Source organism: Chanos chanos, chromosome 6, assembly GCF_902362185.1.
Source record: "Chanos chanos chromosome 6, fChaCha1.1, whole genome shotgun sequence".
Classification (NCBI taxonomy): domain Eukaryota; kingdom Metazoa; phylum Chordata; class Actinopteri; order Gonorynchiformes; family Chanidae; genus Chanos; species Chanos chanos.
This window is the reverse complement of record NC_044500.1, coordinates 40,517,291-40,533,797: the sequence shown is the minus strand read 5'-3', so window position 1 is coordinate 40,533,797 and position 16,507 is coordinate 40,517,291. Positions and strand designations below refer to the sequence as shown.

Sequence of the window (16,507 nt, the reverse complement as noted above, 5' to 3'; positions counted from 1 at the left end):
AGTCCTGGACTCTCCCTTGAACTGGCAGGCACTTGTCAAAGGTGAGTTGGTTGAAGGAGATTTGCTGTAACATGATAAAAATGATCAGGAATTTGTAAATCTATTAGGTTGACCTAATATTTTTTTTCCAATGCATTTTCATTCCATACATATGTAACCAGGATTTACATCACATGACTTTTACATGTTATACCAAACAGCCAACATATTACATGGAGACTTCTTTTAAGGTAGTGAAAAAAAACTGTGTTTCCTCATAGGATCCATAACTTGTCATACTCCATCTGCCATATTCCCAGGAGTCCAGTAAGGTAAAAGGTCCTGCATGATTTATTATTCTATTCTATTCTATTCTATTCTATTCTATTCTATTCAACTAAACAGTGATCTTGACAAGCCAACAATCAAATTGAAACTCAACTCCAAGCTAATGCATCTTGCCTTTACAAGTGATGACATTAGCATTAACACGAACTACTCTAGTGAAAAACAATAATTACAAAGTATATATGATGTAGCAAAAATGTGCAGTAACCTACTTCATAGCTCCACGTAAAAAAACTGAAAACTGCTTTGTGACTTTCGAAGTGACAAGGGGGAAGCTCCACTTAAGACAATATCCCATTTTTAATCTTGTCATTTTTTTTTGACAATGAGGTGCCATCATGAGCACTGACGCGGAGATGGAGGCATTTGGCCCGGCGGCCATTTACCTCCGGAAGCCAGAAAGGGAGAGGATTGAGGCTCAGAACGCACCCTTTGATGCCAAAACAGCATATTTTGTGGCTGAAAAGGAGGAGATGTATCTAAAAGGAGTTCTCAAGAGTAGAGAGGGTGGCAAAGCCACTGTTGAAACTTTGTGTGGGAAAGTGAGTAAAGATCACTGTTACGTTGCAAGCATCACTGTTACGTTGTCCTCACATGCTTATTTTCATGCCAACATTTTCTTCTTTCCTGTCAGACCCTCACTGTAAAAGAAGATGAAATCTACCCTATGAATCCTCCAAAGTTTGATAAGATTGAGGACATGGCCATGATGACCCACCTCAGCGAACCAACTGTGCTGTATAACCTCAAAGAGCGTTACGCAGCTTGGATGATCTACGTAGGCACTTAAGAATGTCACAGTGTGAAACATTCATACTGCAGTATGCTTAACCATGTGTCAGAGTGATTAAACAATTTTGTGGTCGTGCACACTTCCAGACCTATTCTGGGCTCTTCTGCGTCACTGTGAACCCCTACAAGTGGCTCCCAGTGTATGATTCAGCTGTTGTGACTGCATACAGAGGCAAAAAGAGGGTTGAGGCCCCACCCCACATCTTCTCCATCTCTGACAATGCCTATCAGTTCATGCTCACAGGTAAGAAACAAGCACAACAAAGCGACTGCATTCACACCACAATACTGCAGTATTGTTACAAGTATTTGCTATTAAATCAACACTTGAGAAAAAATTTAAATGGCATTCTTTGGCATGCACACAAACCAACAAATTTGTCTTGTATGATCATATTGCCTTTTTTTAGATCGTGAGAATCAGTCAATCCTGATTACGTGAGTACATGTTAGAACCTAAACATTTTTGCATGTCATAAGATAGATAAAAGGAATACGTCTTTTGCAATGATGGAACCTCTTTTGCATAAAACACTGGACTGAAATATTACATGAGTTTAGAATATCTTTCACTCCTAGTGGAGAATCCGGTGCAGGGAAGACTGTTAACACCAAGCGTGTCATCCAGTACTTTGCAACAATTGCAGTGTCTGGACAGAAGAAGGCAGAGCCTGTTGCAGGAAAAATGCAGGTTCGTAAATACCTATCTGATTACATTTCTAATAGAATAGAGTATCTTTTATTGTCACGTAGGCACTAAAGCTTAAGAGGATTCTACTGTCATCTGTAGGGGTCGCTGGAGGATCAAATCATTGCAGCCAACCCACTGCTGGAGGCTTATGGTAACGCCAAGACTGTGAGGAATGATAACTCATCTCGTTTTGTAAGTAACAATGTACTCTACATATTCAAAATTTGCCTAAAAACAGTTACACCTCTCTGAAATTACACTAAATGTTACACTCCAGGGTAAGTTCATCAGAATTCATTTTGGAACAACTGGCAAATTGGCCTCTGCTGATATTGAGACATGTAAGTGTATTGGTCTAAGTCTCCTAAAATGGTGTTGTCACTATTAGAACGCTGATTCATTAGCTCACTATTTATAGCCAATCTAAAATGTTCATTTTAATCAAACTCAACTCTCTAGATCTGCTGGAGAAATCAAGAGTAACTTTCCAGCTGTCTGCTGAAAGGAGCTACCACATCTTCTACCAACTCATGACTGGCCACAAGCCTGAGCTGATTGGTACGACATGTTTAAGAATCCAACATATCACTTATATTTGAGTGACATCAAAATCAAAAATTGTTTCTTTTTGCAGAAGGACTACTCATCTCAACCAATCCATATGATTTCCCCATGATCAGTCATGGTGAAATCACAGTGAAGAGCATTGATGATGTTGAGGAGTTCATTGCTACAGATGTAAGAAGATAAATTTCCCTTTTTAGTAAAAGATAGATCACAAATCTGCATCTAAATTATGATCATACTCATGAAAAAATTGACAAAATCCTCTTAGTGCTTCAGTGGTTCAGTTTTTCTGAACCTGTACAGGCAACCTGTGATACAGTTGTCTCGGTGAAGCTAACTGAAAGCAAAACCCCTTTTAACCAACGTCTGCCATTTTTTTCAATAACTGATTGATTGACTGACTGACTGACTGACTGACTGACTGACTGATTGATTGATTGATAGATTGATTGATCAATTCATTGATTCATTCATTGATTCATTCATTCATTCATTCATTCTGTGCCTGTGGAAATTTTACTCTTCTTGAAGAAGGAAAAATTTTCAGTTCCATTTCTTTTACATGTTGGTCATACTCTATGTACAACAGACTGCTATAGACATCTTGGGCTTCAATGCTGATGAAAAGCAGGGCATCTACAAGCTGACTGGTGCTGTGGTGCATCACGGGAGCATGAGGTTTAAACAGAAGCAGAGAGAGGAGCAAGCTGAGCCTGATGGCACTGAGGGTAGCTCTGAATATATTATCATCAGCATCACTAGTATCATTGTCGTTGTTCTTGTTGTTGTTGTTACTCAAGACTAAGCGCATGAAATGTTTCAGAGGCTGATAAAATCTCCTACCTCATGGGTCTGAACTCAGCTGATCTGCTCAAAGCTTTGTGCTACCCCAGAGTGAAAGTCGGGAATGAGTTTGTCACCAAGGGGCAGACTGTTCCACAGGTGAGCTCGGAAAGAGCACCAACAATCACGTGCAGATGCTCTAAAGGTTAATGGAAAAAGTAAACAATATGTTTTTATTGCAACTGCAAAACAGGTGCACAATGCTGTTATGGCCCTCTGCAAGTCTGTTTATGAGAAGATGTTTTTATGGATGGTTGTCCGCATCAACGAGATGTTGGACACAAAACAGCCAAGGCAGTTCTTCATTGGTGTGCTAGACATTGCTGGATTTGAGATCTTTGATGTAAGCGTATAGTTCCTTTTGTTCCATGTTAATACACTTCTACAGACATTTTGTTTTGTGCACCTCATTATAGTTTTCTTCAGGGTCGTTCACGGAACATGAAAGATTTGACGCTTTTTGAACTTCTTTTGAAACATTAGTTCAACACCTTTGAGCAGCTGTGTATCAACTTCACCAATGAGAAACTGCAACAGTTCTTCAACCACCACATGTTTGTGCTGGAGCAAGAGGAGTACAAGAAAGAAGGCATTGAGTGGGAGTTCATTGACTTTGGTATGGACTTGGCTGCCTGCATTGAGCTTATTGAGAAGGTGAGTGGACTACTTGCTAAGAAAACTTATATCAATCTAAAAGAACAACCTCTTATACCTGTAAAGTGTAAAATGCAATAAAATAATACCTTAACCAAAGTTCTGTTCATTTAATAGCCAATGGGCATCTTCTCCATCCTTGAAGAGGAGTGTATGTTCCCCAAGGCCTCAGACACAACCTTCAAAAACAAGCTGTATGACCAGCATCTTGGCAAATCTGCATGCTTCCAGAAGCCAAAGCCTGCCAAAGGCAAAGCAGAGGCCCATTTCTCCCTGGTGCACTATGCAGGCACTGTTGACTACAATGTCATCGGCTGGCTGGACAAGAACAAAGATCCCTTGAATGACTCTGTTGTGCAGCTGTATCAGAAATCTGCAATGAAACTCCTGGCTTTCCTCTATGCTGCTCATGCCTCTGCTGATGGTATTTTGAGAAATCAATCAAAGTATCAGGGTCTCTGTTGCTCTTTTTTTCTGTGACATATAAATAATGGAATTAAAATGCATTTTATGTCAACAGAGGGCGGTGGTGGCAAGAAAGGCAAGAAGAAGGGTGGCTCTTTCCAGACAGTATCTGCACTGTTCAGGGTGAAGACCTTTAATTCACTTAAATATGGATCATGTTGACAAAAATCATCATGCTACTTAAAATAAAAACTGAGTTTGGAGAAGATCAAATGACACTATTTTACAATTCCACAGGAGAATTTGGGCAAGTTGATGACCAATCTCCGGAGCACTCATCCTCATTTTGTGCGCTGCCTGATTCCTAATGAGTCTAAGACTCCAGGTGGGTACTGACCATGAAAAGACAGTGATCTGACATTATCACACAACAGTTTAAATCCTTTCAAAATCTCAAACTCAAACTCATGGCTGGAGAGAAATCTGCAAAACATCTATTTGAAATTCTTTTCTCTCTTTAGGTCTTATGGAGAACTTCTTAGTTATCAGCCAGCTCAGGTGTAATGGTGTACTGGAGGGTATAAGAATCTGTAGAAAGGGATTCCCCAGCAGAATCCTTTATGGTGACTTCAAGCAGCGGTACCTTTACATTCTTTTGGACACAATGTGATATCTTGTCTTTCTGGACCAAAATACTTAATACTTTTGTGTGAATAAATGTCTTTAAAGAGGGGGAAAATGTTTTAAGTAAAACAAATTTAATAAGAGGTAGTACAAATAAACAACATCTAATTAACATTTCAAATAAGCAGTTCAATTAACCATTTCTAACTTTCTCACACAGTATGCATCATTGCCAAGTACATGTGCAAATAATGTTTTTTCCTTATGATTTCAGATATAAAGTCTTAAATGCCAGTGTCATCCCTGAAGGACAATTCATTGACAACAAGAAAGCCTCAGAGAAACTCTTAGGCTCCATTAATGTCGATCACACTCAGTACAAGTTTGGACACACAAAAGTAAGGACAGCCAATCTATCTCATAATAAGTAAGACATGACAAACTTGTAAAATATTCACTGTGTAATGCATTCCTTTACGTTTTGTTGAGATATGTCACACATTATGGACATGGGTGATGGGGTTTCGTTGAAACAACTCAATTATCTTTGAATTTTGTGTATTTTTGTAATGTCTCTGTCTGAAAATAGGTGTTTTTCAAAGCTGGTCTGCTGGGTACCCTTGAGGAGATGCGAGATGAAAAACTGGCTGAGCTGGTTACCATGACTCAAGCTGTCTGCCGTGGATTCCTCATGAGAAGAGAGTTTGTCAAAATGATGGAGAGAAGGTACAATACCATTCCTAAGTTCAACAATGACTAAAATCTGCATTCTGTGGACTAACTTCCCTTTCTTGTCTTTAATAGAGAGTCCATTTTCTCTATCCAATACAACATCCGCTCATTCATGAACGTGAAACACTGGCCATGGATGAAGCTGTACTTTAAGATCAAGCCTCTATTGAAGAGTGCTGAGACTGAGAAGGAAATGGCAGCAATGAAGGAGAACTATGAGAAGATGAAGGAGGATCTGGAAAAAGCACTAGCCAGAAAGAAGGACCTTGAAGAGAAGATGGTGTCACTTCTGCAAGAGAAAAACGATCTGCAGTTACAAGTTGCAGCTGTGCGTAATCAGAGAAACCTTTAAGTGGAAATGTTACATTGTCTGCTAGAAAACCTCAATCGGGCACATAATTAACTTGAAAGAATTGGCACCTACTTCAATTTTGGGAATTTATATCCTGTCTCAATTTAGGAGGTTGAGAACCTATCTGATGCTGAGGAGAGATGTGAGGGGCTCATCAAAGCTAAAATCCAGCTTGAGGCAAAAGTCAAAGAGACTACAGAGAGACTGGAGGATGAGGAGGAAATCAACGCTGAGCTGACTGCTAAGAAGAGGAAACTGGAGGATGAGTGTTCTGAGCTGAAGAAAGACATTGATGACCTAGAGCTTACCTTGGCAAAAGTGGAGAAGGAGAAACATGCCACAGAGAACAAGGTGAATATTACACCAGAATTATACTTTAAAAGCTCTACATGCTCAGTTTATTCCAAGGTTGAGAAAGGTCCAACTGACTCATGAAACAATTCTGGACAGGTGAAAAACTTGACTGAGGAAATGGCCACTCAGGACGAGAGCATTGCTAAGTTAACCAAGGAGAAGAAAGCCCTCCAAGAGGCACATCAGCAAACACTTGATGATCTTCAGGCAGAGGAAGACAAAGTCAATACTCTGACCAAAGCAAAGACAAAGCTTGAGCAACAAGTGGATGATGTGAGTGTCCCATCAACATCAAAACAATGTTCGTTTTCTCCATTTGCGTTCAACATCTTTGCAAATATCGTTCTCCCATCCTTTGCAATAGCTTGAAGGGTCCCTTGAGCAAGAGAAGAAGCTCCGCATGGACCTTGAGAGGGCCAAGAGGAAGCTTGAGGGTGATCTGAAACTGGCACAGGAGTCCATAATGGATCTGGAAAATGACAAACAGCAGTCAGAAGAAAAGATCAAAAAGTAAGCTTTGGAAGTCATTAAAAACAACATGTGGACTCAGATACACAACCAAAAATTCACATCTGTATTTCCTCTGTATTTTCAAAACAGGAAGGACTTTGAGATCAGCCAGCTTCTAAGCAAGATTGAGGATGAGCAAACTCTTGGTAGTCAACTGCAGAAGAAGATCAAGGAACTCCAGGTAAATGTTTCATTTTTCTATTCTATTTCTAGTTTGATTCTCTTTGAACATTCTGTGCAGTTCATACACTCAAATCAATAAGCACATAATAAACCTGTGTGAACTTTAGGCTCGTATTGAGGAGCTGGAAGAAGAGATTGAGGCTGAGCGTGCTGCTCGGGCTAAGGTTGAGAAGCAGAGAGCTGATCTCTCCAGGGAACTTGAGGAGATCAGTGAGAGGCTTGAAGAAGCTGGCGGTGCCACTGCTGCTCAGATTGAGATGAACAAGAAGCGCGAGGCCGAGTTCCAGAAACTGCGACGTGATCTTGAAGAGTCCACCCTGCAACACGAAGCCACTGCCGCTGCTCTCCGCAAAAAGCAGGCAGACAGCGTGGCAGAACTTGGAGAGCAGATTGACAACCTCCAGCGTGTCAAGCAGAAGCTGGAGAAGGAGAAAAGTGAATATAAAATGGAGATTGATGACCTCAGTAGCAACATGGAGGCTGTGGCCAAATCAAAGGTATATGAGTGGAAAACACAAAGAAAAACTTTTAATCTGCTATATTCACATGGACTGGGCACTAAATATATCTGATTTCTCCTTGTTTCAGGCCAATTTAGAGAAGATGTGTCGAACACTTGAGGACCAACTGAGTGAGCTAAAAACCAAAAGTGATGAGAATGTTCGCCAACTTAATGATATGAGTGCACATAAAGCAAGATTACAGACGGAGAACGGTGAGCGTTAAAGGCCAATATGCCACAATTCCAATGCCAAACAAACATTTAATCAGAAATCAATATCTGATCTCGTTTAATCAGGTGAATTTAGTCGTCAACTTGAGGAAAAAGAGGCACTCGTGTCACAACTGACCAGAGGCAAGCAGGCTTACACGCAACAGATTGAGGAGCTAAAGAGACACATTGAAGAGGAAATCAAGGTAATTACTGCACCAAACTAGAAAAACTTCCAAAAAAATACACAAAACACTTAATATAATTCATCCATTTTCTGTTTTTAAGGCCAAGAATGCCCTGGCTCACGCAGTTCAGTCTGCACGTCATGACTGTGACCTCCTCCGAGAGCAGTATGAGGAGGAGCAGGAAGCCAAAGCGGAGTTGCAGCGTGGAATGTCCAAAGCCAACAGTGAGGTGGCTCAGTGGAGAACAAAATATGAGACTGATGCCATCCAGCGCACTGAGGAACTTGAAGATGCTAAGTAAATAACAAAAACATCTCAAATAAAAATTCCGCAACAGATATTCATCAATGATTGTTTGAAAACATATATGAAATATGAAAGAAACTGACAGTGATTAAAAATACGCCAATAACTAGTAATTCAAATACATTACACATTGAATACTTTAAAAACATATTGAAGAGATATTTGTAAAAAAAAAATTCTTTTAAGACAAAAATTAAAACTCACTCCACTGCAGGAAGAAGCTTGCACAGCGTCTGCAAGATGCAGAGGAATCCATTGAGGCTGTGAACTCCAAGTGTGCCTCGCTGGAGAAGACCAAACAGAGACTGCAGGGTGAAGTGGAGGATCTCATGATTGATGTAGAGAGGGCCAATGCATTGGCAGCCAATCTGGACAAGAAGCAGAGGAACTTCGACAAGGTAAGAAGTGGAAGAGACATTAAACAAAGGCATGTTAGTATGCCAAAATGTGAGAACTGCAGTTTTGATGGGATGAACTGCTACTGCTAGGTCCTGGCAGAATGGAAGCAGAAGTATGACGAGGGCCAGGCAGAGCTGGAGGGTGCCCAGAAAGAGGCTCGCTCTCTCAGCACTGAGCTCTTCAAGATGAAGAACTCATATGAAGAAGCTCTTGATCACCTGGAGACCCTGAAGAGGGAGAACAAGAACCTGCAGCGTATGCTATTGAGAAAGCATCGGTCAAGTTTTTCTTTTGCAATCCACACATGACATACACTCATTCCTGACATTGTCATTCTTACAGAGGAGATCTCCGACCTGACTGAGCAGATCGGTGAGACTGGAAAGACTATTCATGAACTGGAGAAAGCAAAGAAGACAGCGGAGACTGAGAAAACAGAAATTCAGAGTGCCCTTGAGGAAGCTGAGGTGATGTAGACTCAGGGTTTCTTACATTGGTTTGGTATTCCAGCCAACTGACTTTTTGAATTTTGAAGAAGTTTTCAGATCAATTTGTTTCAATGTAATTCTCTTTCCTCAGGGTACACTTGAACATGAGGAGTCCAAGATTCTTCGTGTCCAGCTTGAGCTCAACCAGGTGAAGGGTGAGATTGACAGGAAACTCAGTGAGAAGGATGAGGAAATAGAACAGATCAAGAGGAATAGCCAGAGAGTCATTGAATCCATGCAGACCACATTAGACTCTGAAGTCAGGAGCAGAAATGACGCGCTGAGAGTCAAGAAAAAGATGGAGGGAGATCTCAATGAGATGGAAATTCAGCTGAGCCATGCCAATCGTCAGGCCGCTGAGGCACAGAAACATCTGAGGAATGTCCAAGGACAGCTCAAGGTTGGTTCTCCAAAAAATCCTACAAAAGCCCATTTAGCAAGTGCATTATTCTCAGAATCTCCAAAACTATTTAATTACCATTTTAGGATGCACAACTTCACCTTGACGATGCAATCAGAGGACACGAGGACATGAAGGAGCAGGTTGCCATGGTGGAGCGTAGGAACACTCTAATGCAGGCAGAGATTGAGGAGCTGAGAACTGCTTTAGAGCAAACAGAGAGAGGTCGCAAAGTGGCCGAGCAGGAGCTTCTAGATGTCAATGAACGTGTGGGACTGCTGCACTCACAGGTAAAATAGAAAACAAATGTACAACATGCAATACAAAAAAGCTTTGTTTACAGTGCCATAACAGTGGTATAGAAAAAAGGACATCTTCCAGAAGTAATTGAATAAAAAACATATTTGGCAACATCCCTTGTATAGAACACCAGTCTCATCAGCACCAAGAAGAAGCTTGAGGCTGACCTTGTCCAGATTCAAGGTGAGGTGGATGACACCATCCAGGAAGCAAGAAATGCAGAGGAAAAAGCCAAGAAAGCTATTACTGATGTAAGTGAAAAATCCCTCTTCCATTCAGGCAAATTTTTAAAACTTTGGAAATTATTCTAAATTCAATGAAGTGAATCACAAGGCATTTATGTATATATATTAATACCTTTTGAAATCTGTTACTCTAAAAAAATAAAAAAAATAAAAAAGGCTGCAATGATGGCAGAAGAACTGAAGAAGGAGCAAGACACAAGTGCTCATTTGGAGAGGATGAAGAAAAACCTGGAGGTCACAGTCAAAGATCTGCAGCACCGTCTGGATGAGGCCGAAAGCTTAGCCATGAAGGGTGGGAAAAAACAGCTCCAGAAACTGGAATCCAGGGTAAACTACGAATAAAAAATACCATTTGAACAACTGGATCAGACGGTTCATACAGTAAAATGAAAGTGAATATTACTCTGATATTACAGGTGCATGAGCTAGAGTCTGAGGTCGAGGCTGAACAGAGACGAGGAGCTGAAGCTATTAAAGGCGTCCGTAAATATGAGAGGAGAGTCAAAGAGCTCACTTACCAGGTATATAGGCCTAACAATGCATTCAATAATAGTTTCAAAATTAGACAAGTTCCAGGCTGATTTTCTCTTCATATTTACAGACTGATGAAGACAAGAAAAATATGATTAGACTACAGGATCTGGTTGATAAGTTGCAGCTGAAAGTGAAGGCTTATAAGCGACAGGCTGAGGATGCTGTAAGTCTGACTCTCTGTACTCTGCAACAATATTTCATAACACATATGAAGAGTAGTGATATTCAATAAAGAAGAGTACCACAGTCATTACATATATCCATGAACATTTTAATTCCCACCCCAAAGTGCTATCCAAATGTTTGTCTTGTTCTTAGGAGGAGCAGGCCAACACTCACCTGTCCAGGTACAGGAAGGTGCAGCATGAGCTGGAGGAAGCTCAGGAGCGTGCTGACATAGCTGAATCCCAGGTCAACAAGCTGAGAGCCAAGAGCCGTGATCATGGAAAGGTACAGTAGAAAGAGAGTTAGGAGACAGTTCATCATTTTTACATATTTATTTGACTGAACATTTGATGATCATAAGGATGTTGACCATACATGATGAACATGTCTTGACTGAAAATTTTTCAGGTCAAAGAGGCAGAGGAATGAGAGACAAGATCTAGGCGAGTGACCTCACCAGGGAATCATACAATATGAGCTCCTTGTGAAATATCAGTCAATAAAGAAAATAAAGTTAATAATTTCAATGATTATCAAGTCTTTCTTTCTTTCTTTCTTTCTTGTTCCTTATTGTCTATTTCAAACATTTTGACCTTAATGGAAATAAAAGTTATACACGAATACATTAGCATATACATTGAAAGCATCAAAGACAACCTATGACTGTATGTTTGTAACAACCTCGTCTCCTCCCTCGCTGGTTTCAGGCATTCAGGTTTACTAATCACCGGTCTGATCACTCTAGTCTTGCACACCTGCCTTCACTTTGGTTTCCCCTGACACCCCTCTTTATTTAGACCCTTCTGTTTTACCAGTCAGGTGCAAAGTCAACACTTTCCATGTGTTTACTAAGCCCTCTCTTAATTGTGAAGCTTGTGATGCTACTCGGTCTCCTGGTGATCCTACCGAGTGATAGGTATATTCATTGTTTCCTGTTTCTTTTTCATCCTGGTCCCCCGGTAACCCAGTTTGTATCTCTCATCCTGGTCCCCTGGTAACCCAGTTTGAACTTTCATTCTGGTCCCCTGGGAACCCAGTTTGTACTTTCGTTGTGGTCCCCCGGTAACCCAGTACAATACTACTGTTTTCATTAAACAATTTTGTCACTCTGCACTTGTGTCCTGCTCCATGGTCCTGCCTGACAATGTTATAATTTATAACATACATTTATAATTTATCATGTATGTAGAACTCCAAGAAAATATGACAATTTGTGCAAAAACACACAACAAAAAGAGTTGTAGCCGTCAAACAGATGTTCTGCATATACAGAATAGAGTGCAAGTGCCCATTGACAATATGACACCCAGGGAGTCATATAATAAATTAGCGTATTTTCACTTGAAATTTTGAGATTCAAACCTTTTTTGTCCCTGTGTGCATTCTGAAATGCTGAAAAAACCTCTTTATTTGTGCATGATGTGCCTTGGCAAAGGTAGAGCGGAAATTCATAAAGTAATCACTTCGTCAGCTTTCCACACAACTCAGAATAATCCAAGACAGAAATTATACTTAAGTAAGGGCTATAGCATTTGGTGTCAGTATGAACATACCAAAAACTAAGTTTTAGCCAATAAAATAAATATTGACATTTTGCTTGTAATTTACATTTGTATGGACGCATTTCATTGGAGCTCCCTTTAACACATAGAGGTGCAGAACTTGACTTACTCACTTTTTTTTCTTGTTCCTTATTGTCTATTTCAAGCATTTAAACCTTAATAGAAATAAAAGTCGTATGCAAATACATTGGCACTCATACACCATTCAAATATACTTTTTAGAAAACAAATTTGTGTTAGTTTCTGTCAGAAATACATGGGAGCAGGGTGGCATCCTGATTCAACATCACACAGAAATACTTTTGAATTTTCACAAAATATCACTTGAAATTGTAAATGTTACCCTGCATCAAAGACAACCTATTATTTCGAAACAGAATTTTATTTGTAGGTAGAACTCCACTAGCAGATGACAGTTGTGCAGAAACACACTGCTCTAGCCCTTCAACAGATGTTCACAAATAACTTTGTAATTTCAGGTGCATACACAGAACAGAGTGCAAGTGCCCACTGACAACCAGTCACCCAGACATCCATAAAAATGATGACAATTTCACTTGGAATTTTGAGATTCAACTTTTTTTCACCCCGTATGCATTTTAATATGCTGAAAGTTAGTCTTTACCTGTGCATGATGTGCTTTAGCAAAGGAAGAGCAGAAATTCATTAAAACACTCTCTGCACAATCTATGAAAATTACCTGTAGCAATGAGTTCAAAACCATCCACCAAATCTCATATCCTGTTTGTCATAAGACAAAACATCCTCCTCGGACCTTCCCTGATCGCTAGATGGCGTCAGTGTTCACCAGCTTGTACAAGTATGTATAAAAATTTTAACACGGTGCAACAGTATGTACAGAAACCTCAAGAGGCACATGTGCCTTGTATGTACAGTAAGTATGATATCCATATGAAGATATATATCAACAATGCATCGCTATAATATCATTGCAAAAATATCAAAACACTAAAATAGTTCACTTTAAACCCAAAGACATATTTTTGATACTGTCGTGAATCTTCTAGATGTACAATTACTACACTAAAGGCACTGTTAGGTTATATTAAAAAGGTATTGGAGCACAACATATGCTGCAGCAAATCATTTCAGATTTGAAAAGCACTGCAAATCAGGCACAACATTTCCCTTAACCACATAACGAATGAACAACCACCACTCTCTAACCTGGTATCTAAATGGTTTTTTTTTTCCCCCAACTACATTTTAAAAATATTGTCAATTTATATTTTTAAAAGAAACACTTATTGTCTTGTCTGAAATCTGAGGACTATCAAAGTGTAATCCATTCACAAATTATTGGACTGTTTCCAATGTGCAGTATTTGCTTTCTGTTAGTAGTGCGTGAGACCAAAATTACAGAATAACAGAAACATTCAAGACCCATATTACAATCCGCTTTCACAAGCAATAACCAACTTTAAAACACAAGATTCCAAAATACCAAAAAAAAAAAAAAAGAACAAAGTTGAACAAGCATCATCAAAGTATCTCTTAACTTAATTAAGCTTTGAAGCTATGCATTACAGTAAGGAATTAGAGGTATATATTCTGCAGTTTCAAATGTCAATCATAACCCTAAAACATGAAGACCAACCACTCATTATGCCATCCCATGAACAAACTTTGGAAATGCTATTAATCAAATGCAAGTTCATAACTCTATGTTATGTTGATAGGTAAATTTCAAAAATGAAAAATAACAGAAAAAAAATAGATAAAATTACCTTTTCTTTGTTTACTCTGGGTGAGTCAGCGCTTATTTAAAAATAAACAACACCTCAACTGTTGTCCCACTAATTCAACAGAAGAACATCCATTCATGGCTATCAGTAGTTTAAAAGGGAATTATTAAACACAGTCTCCTTCAGAGTTGGATTCATCACTCTAAAAACTATGGTCTGTGGAAAGAGCTCAGCAAGTAACTATATTTGTATTTACCCAAATAAGAGTGGACTGCCATTTACTGGGCAGGATATCATCTTACAGCGTTTTATTGAAGTTTGGGAGTACATTCTGTCACATGTGTTCAATTCTGAACGTTTTATTGCCATATCCTTTCTTGCCAATACTTCATCCTCTTTCACATTCAGCATAACTCTCGGGTACAAGATGATAAATCAAATCCATTCATGGTTATCAGTAGATTAAAATGAATTATTACATGCAGTCTGCTTCAGAGTTGGGCTCATTGCTCTGAAAAGTATGGTCTGTGGAAGGAGTTCAGCAAGTGACTGTATTTGTGTTTACCCAAATAAGAGTGGAACTGCCATTTACTGCACAGGGTATCATCTCACAGCATTTTGTTTAAATTTAGGAGTATATTCTGTCACATGTTCTAATCTGAGTTTTTTGTTGCCATGTGTTTTCTTGCCAATATTTCATCCTCTTTCACATTCAGCATAACTCACAGGTGCAAGATAATAAATCTTGCTGTAAAACCGTAACATTAGTCACTTGGTCAGCTTTCCACATAACTGAAAATAATCTCACTCAGAAATTAGGCTTTAGGTAAGGGCTAAAGCATTCAATGCTTGCATCCATAGCCAAAGATCTGAGCTCTAGCCAATGAAAGAAAGAAATACACTTCACTTGTAATTTAGTTTGCTAGGGTGCACATAGGTGTGGACCTTGATTTAAGCACATTAAAAGGGCATTTTTTGGTATGGAGTTGCATGGAGTTCCATTTTCAGAGACAGATGTCTGGACAGAAATTCCAAGATATCATGCGCTATCTGCGCTTTGATGACAAGAATGCAAGGGCTGCCTGCCTTGTGACAGATAAATTTGCCATCATATCTGAGATTTTCGATAAAGTACTGCTTCTTACACACCCGGTGAGAACATAACTGTAGATGAACAAGTCGCGCTGTCGTTTCACACAGTACATGGCCATTAAACCGGGCAAATTTGATATTAAATTCTGGCTGGCCGCAAAAATACATGTTGAACGCAATTCCCTATCTGGGGAAAGATGACAGTAGGCCGGCAATGGGCCGAAAATTTCTTCACCTCGTTGGCACTGGCAAACAATCTTTTGGTCTACGTTGAAGGGAACTTCTGAGTCGGTCAGTTGACCAAGTGATTCATAACGCTTCCAGTGTTAAAACATAGGTTTTCAGGAAAAACACGATTTACTGACCTGTTACTTTGCTGGGGAATACAGCATGAGAAACTCCTTCCCAGGCTCCACTGAATCATGAATGCTAAGTGTTCAACTCAAATGAAATGCAGTGATTGAGACTTTTGGTGTACATCATTTAAATTGTATAAGCTCATCATCTTTAAACTCATCTATCAGTGAGCACTCTTCGCTGGCGGGTCGGAACACCATCATGCAGGAAAACACCACTTCCATCAGGACAGAAATATTGTACCACACCGTGGTAATCACTCAGAATCACTTTGTATACATGAGATCTAAAATGATCTTTGCACCACATTAATCAAAAACATGCATGTTCATTTGTAATAAGCGATTTATGCAATACAGTACAACCAGAGGATCCTTCTTTGCTAAGCCCACAGTGAACACAAAACTGCCTGCTACTGCTGTACACTAAAACAGCACCAGAGCATGACTAAACATTTTCATTGGTCACACCGGTGCGCCTGACATTTAGCAGGTCTCCTTGTGTATGTGTGTAGCGTTATTTTTTTTTCCCCCCACCTGCACTCTGCGAAGACCCGCCCCTACTCTGCCTCTGATTGGCTCTGACCCTGATGTTCTTCTTTGCTGAATGCAGGTGGGGGTGAAAAAGTAGGCATGTGTATGTGAAACCACGACCCACTCTTCCTCAAGACACCACAGCCTCAAACAAACCAGTAATAGAAAATGAAGAGAAATATTGATTGTTTTTTCATCAAGAAGAATCTTGCGGTGACTTTTACACCCACACCTAACCCAGCATCATTGATGGAGGTACTGCTCCACCACATGTCTCCCCTGTCCTAACCCAACATCTTTGGTGGAGATTGCCTCATCTTACTCCGAGCCAGAGCGGACCACATACAGAAGGGCCAAAAGATATGCCTTTCTCAAGGAATGGCTTGTCCAATTTGTGTGGCTCAGATATGATAAAAAGGCAAATATCATGCATTGCATTTATTGCAAAGAGTGCAGCAAAAGCATGGCTGGGAACAGTGCTTTTGC

The 16,507-nt window shown here is 39.8% G+C and overlaps 1 pseudogene; it reads left to right on the top strand.

Annotated features, from left to right (window-relative positions):
• The first annotated feature begins 665 nt into the window (after window positions 1-665).
• On the top strand, window positions 666-11,077 carry LOC115815415 (myosin heavy chain, fast skeletal muscle-like; annotated as a pseudogene).
• Window positions 11,078-16,507: the final 5,430 nt, after the last annotated feature.